This window comes from Jaculus jaculus, chromosome 17, assembly GCF_020740685.1.
Source record: "Jaculus jaculus isolate mJacJac1 chromosome 17, mJacJac1.mat.Y.cur, whole genome shotgun sequence".
Lineage (NCBI taxonomy): Eukaryota > Metazoa > Chordata > Mammalia > Rodentia > Dipodidae > Jaculus > Jaculus jaculus.
The window spans coordinates 31,652,694-31,659,282 of NC_059118.1; positions in this window are offsets into that span (position 1 = coordinate 31,652,694).

The window sequence follows — 6,589 nt, forward strand, 5'->3', positions numbered from 1 at the left end:
AGACTCCATCCTCCAAATTGCTACCATCTGGGGTCAAAACATTCAGAACACTTGAGTTTACGAGGTACATCTAACTCAAACCATCATACTCTTCATAGAAGAACCTGGAGATCTGAGGTCTAACAACTTCCTACTAACCATTGCATGCACAGGGGTTCATATGACATGACATTTCCTTTGTTGGATCTATTTGTTTCTGATTGCACTTGTTCCCCAAATTAACCATGAGTCCTCATTTGATGTCAAATATAATTCAGTGGCACTTATAAAAATTATAAGCATACAGAGGCCCCCAACACCTCAGCACTGAAGCAGACCAAAAATGAACCCAACATGGGTCAGGGAAATCTTGCGGAAGAGGGGGCGGAAAGAATGTCAGAGTTACATGTTGGGTCATGATTTTCAGAGACATTTATCATACTAATAACTGGGGGCTAACTCCACAATGCACGACCCATTTTCAATAACAAGGAGGGTCTAATGGGAGGGGGTAGATCACAGATGAGCCTAAATAATGGTACCAAACTGCCTGTATTTACTGAAAAGAAAACTAATAAATTAAATTAAAAAAAAAATTATAAGCATAAAGCAAAAAACTGCTCTAGCATGGCTCTCTCGAGAGGAGAAAAATAGAAAAGGAGACCAATTGTAAATAATCTTCAACATTACTTACATACTCATTAATTACATATCTATAAATTTTAATTATATAACTAGCTTTATTTTAAGCTCAGGGGTTAATGCTACTAATTGCCTATTTGCCGTCCATTCCCCTTTCGAGCCCCACCCCCACCTGGCTATTAACTGGCCACATAGCTATAAGATGGCCATTAAGATGTAGTTAAAAATTCCTGGAATATGGTATTCTTATTTGAACTAGAAGGCAAAGCTTGTTAAGAGGTGGGTTTTGCTCTTTCTTTCCTCTACAGATAAGAATATTGGAAGGGTAGCAGCCACTTTGTAACCAGATAGCACCAAGTCTAAAAGTCTCACATACGTCAGAGTCTTCCCTGGCCAACCACTCACTGGAAGATATCTCACCCAAGTGCTGAAGTGTTAGTAACGATCTATGGCCACAGTCTCTCGTTGCTGCAAATGAATGCCTACCCTGCTTTATGTGGGTGTCTGGGGGAACTGAACCCGGGCCAGCAGGCTTTGCAAACAAGGGCCTTTCACACCCGAGCCATCTTCTGACCCTAGTATTTTTTAATTGAAAAAATATTTTTAAATAATCTTTTAATAAGGAAGTAATAAATGTCCTATAAAAAACTGGCAACATTCTAAAATTATGCCAAGGAATAATAATAGGAGCTTAAGAAAAATGTACAACATGAACCATTATTCCTGGGATAAAGACTATTTCAAAATGAAAAAAAAAGTACCACTTTCATCATGTTTGTGGAATAGTGATTTTCTAAACCCCAACAGAACTGACTTTTCTTTGAAGAAAACACATTTTACAGGTATGAGCCTTGTTTTCTCTAAGTTACTGGTAAGTCCAAATATGGGAACTTTTTATTGGGTGCTTTCAATTCAAAAGAAATAAAAATTATATTGTCTAATAAAACTAGGAAATTTAACAATTCCTACTCTAGCAGTTTCATTATAAATTTGAATGAGAAAAATATTAGTAAATTGAGTTTTTGTTGAAACTCAATTCTTTCTTAGTGGGTGCACTTTCTCTCTGTGAGTGATTACTGCAGAAAATAAGGATAGAAATATATGACATATTTTAATTAAGCCCAGATAAGGATTTATAGCAAAGACAAAGTAGGTTAGACTTTTTATGACTGTGATTTTCTTAATTTTCTATGCTTAGCTTCATACAAAAGCAACAATAAAAACGTTCTAAGTCATTTTAATGACATTGATATTGCAAAATATATAATCAAATGCCAATATGATATTAGAACTAATATTCCAAACCAAATCAAATGACTAGGTTGAAAATAGATTACTTCTGATGAATCCAGACATTGGAAAATTATTTGGATGCATCTTTATTTTTACTTTGTTTAGATAATTTTCACGAAAAATATTTGAGTAATATTTGTTAATATAATTGTAAAATCATTAATTTGCTTATATTTTCCCACCTTTTAAATGACCTGTTTAAGTAATACTGGAATCCGGGCTTATACAACATTGAGTATGATAGAAACATACGCCATAAACAGACATAGACTTCCATGTAATTAGATGTGGCTACACAACTAGTCCAGGTATCAGACCTGTGCATTAAGGTGTCATAACTGTGTCCTTCCTGAAATATAGCACTATGGAGCCAGATTGCAACACAGTATCTCTCTTTCCCCTGCTGAGGGAAGTTGAGTGTTCAAAGTGATGCAGCTTCAAGAAGATAGACCTTCTGTCAGCCTGGATCTCTGAGGAATCATGTGGCGCACAATTCCCACTGACCCATAACAGGCATGAAAAATGATGGGAACCTTTTGATGTGCTAAAGCTATGTAGCATTAGTCCAGCTAAGTTAGTAAGATAATGGATATCTGTGTTCACCTAAATAGGTTCCATACAAACCTAGCTAGAGGGGGCTGGGGAGATGGCTTAGAGGTTAAGGCATTTGCCTGCAAAACCCAAGGACCCTGGTTTGATTCTCTAGTACCCATGTAAGCCAGATGCCCAAGGGGGTGCATGTGTCTGGAGTTTGGCTGGAGGCACTGGTGTACCCATTCTCTCTCTTTCTCTCTCAAAAATAAATAAATAAACTTTTAAAAACCTAGCTAGAATAATTAGATATTAGTAAATACACACAAACAGGCAAAGTTTAGCTTTACATTTGAGGCAACAGAGACAATTGTAGGAAAATGTTGGGCAAAATTTCAACATTTTGTGTTTGAATCTGTCCACAATGTATGCCTCGGATGCTGAGGGTCCCGTGCTTTTGACTTCTTCAGATCTCTGTGAGAAAAAAAATAGAAGAGAATGGAAGTGGTTTTCCCCTAGGTTACCAGCATAACAATAATAATCACAATAATGAGATGGCTCCAGCAGAGAGCATTACCTGGAACTGTAAAATGTAAAACAAGATTGTTCTCATTTGGACTTCACCACTATGAAATGTATCTCGAAAGAATTCTGAACCCCTCCTGGTCTAAGATCACACTGTGTTCAGGGACTCTTCTCCCTGCCCCACAGCCATGGGCACTCATCAGCACTTCCTTTCTCATCCATAAGCCATGAAGTGCACCTCATAAACCACCATGCAATCTCACAAGAGAAATTCATTAGATATGAGAAATAAATGAGCCACATCATTATTTCCCTTAGACTTTATTTACATTTTTATTTAATTTTTTTTTAGTATTTGTTTATTTGAGAAAGAGCGAGAGAGAATGGGCACAACAGGTTAAAAATCACATATCACAAATGTTTAAGTCATGTGCTTTGGCCTTTCCTCTATCTTTTTCTCTTGCCTTGACATCACTGCACACAGGCCTGGGAGATAAATAGCTCACTCAGTAAAGTGCTTATCTTGCAAGACAGAGGACCTGAATTCCATCTCCAGGACCTGCCTAAATGCTGGATGAGTGGCAAATTCCTGTAATCCCAGTGCTGGAGAGGCAGAGATAGGCAGATCCCTGGAGCTCTAACCAGCCTAGCCTAATTGGTGAGCTCCAGGCCAACAAGCCAGCCTGTCTCAAAGAGAGGTGGACCACATAGCTGAGGATGACACCCAAGGTTTTCCTCAGAGCTTCAAACACCTGTGCACATGCACACCTGCACACACGTGTACCCACACACATGCACACACACACCACACACACACATGAACATGAAAAACAAAACATATTACTGTACCAGCCCCATTCCTGTTCATTTCAACCTTGCTTCAAGTGCGCTTTCTAAGCTCACCTGCATTTTTCATTGCCTTCCTATTGCCTGGGACACAATCCCTTCAGCATGGTATTTCAGGTCCTCCATTACCCTGTCGCTTTTGTTATTGATTAGTTTTTTTTCTCTCCACTTCTTCTCTTCCATCTGAGGTCCAGCTAACCTGAGATCCTCTGGCTCTGTGTGCACCTCACCTCTGGACCCTTTTTCATGCTGTGCCCTACATCAGAAGTGGCTTTCATTATTTTCTGGAGACAAGTTATTGCTGTGTAGCTCAGAATGGTCTCAAATATTTGATCCTTCTGCCTCAAACTCCTGAATATTGGGATTATAGTTACATGCTACCACATCTGGTTGAAATGCCCATCTCATTCAATTCATCTGGCTAAACATTAGTCAACATTCAGCTTTCAGCTTGGGTAACACCTCCCCAGTGGTACTTTCTCTGACTTCTAACTTGACTAGGCTGTCTGCTCCCCAGTGTTTCACTTTCCCAAGCTTCCATCTACAGGAGGAGTAACCAATGCCATCCTGACATTGTCTGCCCACCACCCTATCTATTCTCCCTCCTTACTCACTATGAGCTCTCAATGGGCAGGGACAGAGGTGAATTCTCCATATAGCTGAGCTGAGGTTGCTGGAATCTCAGTTCTCCTCTCTTACACAGCCCTTCCCAAAATCCTAACAGCCCCCAACTATACCCTTGTTCAACAAAACATTGACCCCACATAATGAAGTCATTTAAGCATGATTGTCTAATGCTGCCATCTCTTTCCATGAGACTTCCCTGTTGTGTCCCTTCCCTTGGTAGCTAGCACTGGAGAGGCTATATAGTAGATTTCTTCTGAGTTTAGTAGTGTACATTAACAAAACTGCTGTAGAAGGCTCACCCTCCCCTGGGCTGACTCCCAGAATTATGGAAAAAGTACAGGGTCAGAGATGGCACTACAGAATGAGCACGCCTGAGGGACCTGGAGATGGAGCACAAAACTTAAATGTGTGCAACAGAAGCTGGCCTGTATGCTATTTTTTTTACATTACTGGAAGGATAAAATCAAAGGTTCTAGTGCTTAGCCACACATAGATACAAAGGTTTCTCATCTCTCTTTTTTTTTTTTTTTCAAGATAGGGTCTCGCTCTAGCCCAGGCTGACCTGGAACTCACTATGTAGTAGTCTCAGGGTGGCCTCAAACTCATGGTGATTCTCCTACCTCTGCCTCCTGAGTGCTGGGTTTAAAGGCGTGTGCCACCATGCCCAGCTAGTCTCTAAATATTTTTAGTAATGTTGTTGTATAATTATAAAGTTGGCATTCATTTAAAACATCTTCTTAAGAGAAAACCACAAAATAAGTTATGCCATAATTCTTGTGCCGCACTGCACAAACACGTTAACAGTGGTGCAGACCAACAGTGCGTCTATGTGAAAAGTAGCATGCTTCGCTGTCCCCCTGGGTCCGGAGGTATCTGAGTATGTCTGACACACTTGTCCTCCCAAAATGTATTAGGTGCTTTCACAGTGCTGTGATCAAAGTATCTGAGAAGAATGCTAAGGGAGGAAAGGGTTGCTTTCGCTCATGGTCTCAGAGGGTCTCAGTGTAGCATGGCAGGGAGCGCGTGGCCATTTCAGCTCATGGCAGCAGAAGTGGTGGTAGGTGACGTTCATATTACACTACAGTGGACCAGGAAGCAGAAAGCGAGGCCAAGGCCAGGCTATCACCATCAAAGGCCTTCCCCCAGTGACCTGCTTCCTCCAGCCAAGCCCCACCTTCTAAAGTTTCCACAGTTTCCTAAAATAGCACCACCAGTTGTGGAATTATCACTCTGTGGGGGAATATTTCAACTTTAACCCATAACACCAAGGATAGACGTTGTAGATAAACCTGCTCGCAGCATTGCTGCTGGTGCAGGAAGGTGACACAAAGAAACTCACTTGGCAAAAATCCTACACTGTCAATGTATTTCATATAAAGTCAGTTGATTTCTCAGATCTGTAGCTAAAAATGAAGTATTAGTCTAAGAAACATATTAAAATATTTTGCATATGTCTTAATTTCAGATCAATTCTGTATTTTTTCCAGAATTACTGAACACCCCAAAATGTAAAATGGCAAAAATATTGACACCAAAAATATTGACATAGAGAGAAGCAGAGGCTTCAAAATGTCAAAATTTCTTATATCACATAAACAAACAATGAGGGTTTGGAAAGAATCATGATATTCAAACAGTATGGATAATGAAACGGCAGAATATTTTATAAAGAAAATTATGAGACTCTGAAAGCTGCCAAACAAGACATGAAGAGCAGAAGGGAGAGAATAGAGAATCCAGAGGCTAGGCTTATAGGTTTTTCTAAACTCTAAACAATCTTCACATTTACATAACATTATTGTAAAGATACAAGAGGATGGGAGAAACTTTTCCCAACTAACCATAATATAATTTTCTAGAGCTCACAAAATACCTATCATTTTTCTGTCCTTCTTAGAAAATAGCAGTTCTAAATCCCTGTCATATGAAGAGATAAAGACAATGTGATCCAAACACAATGGTGAAATATATCATAGCATTGTACCTATTCCTCAAAAACAATATTCTTCTTCTAATTTATAGCTTTTAAGAATATACAATTTAATGTATTTTATTTTTAATTATACATAAATATTCGTATTTGTCTATATTTATATTCATGATGCTGTATTATTGTCAGATAAAGGACATAACATATCCATATTTA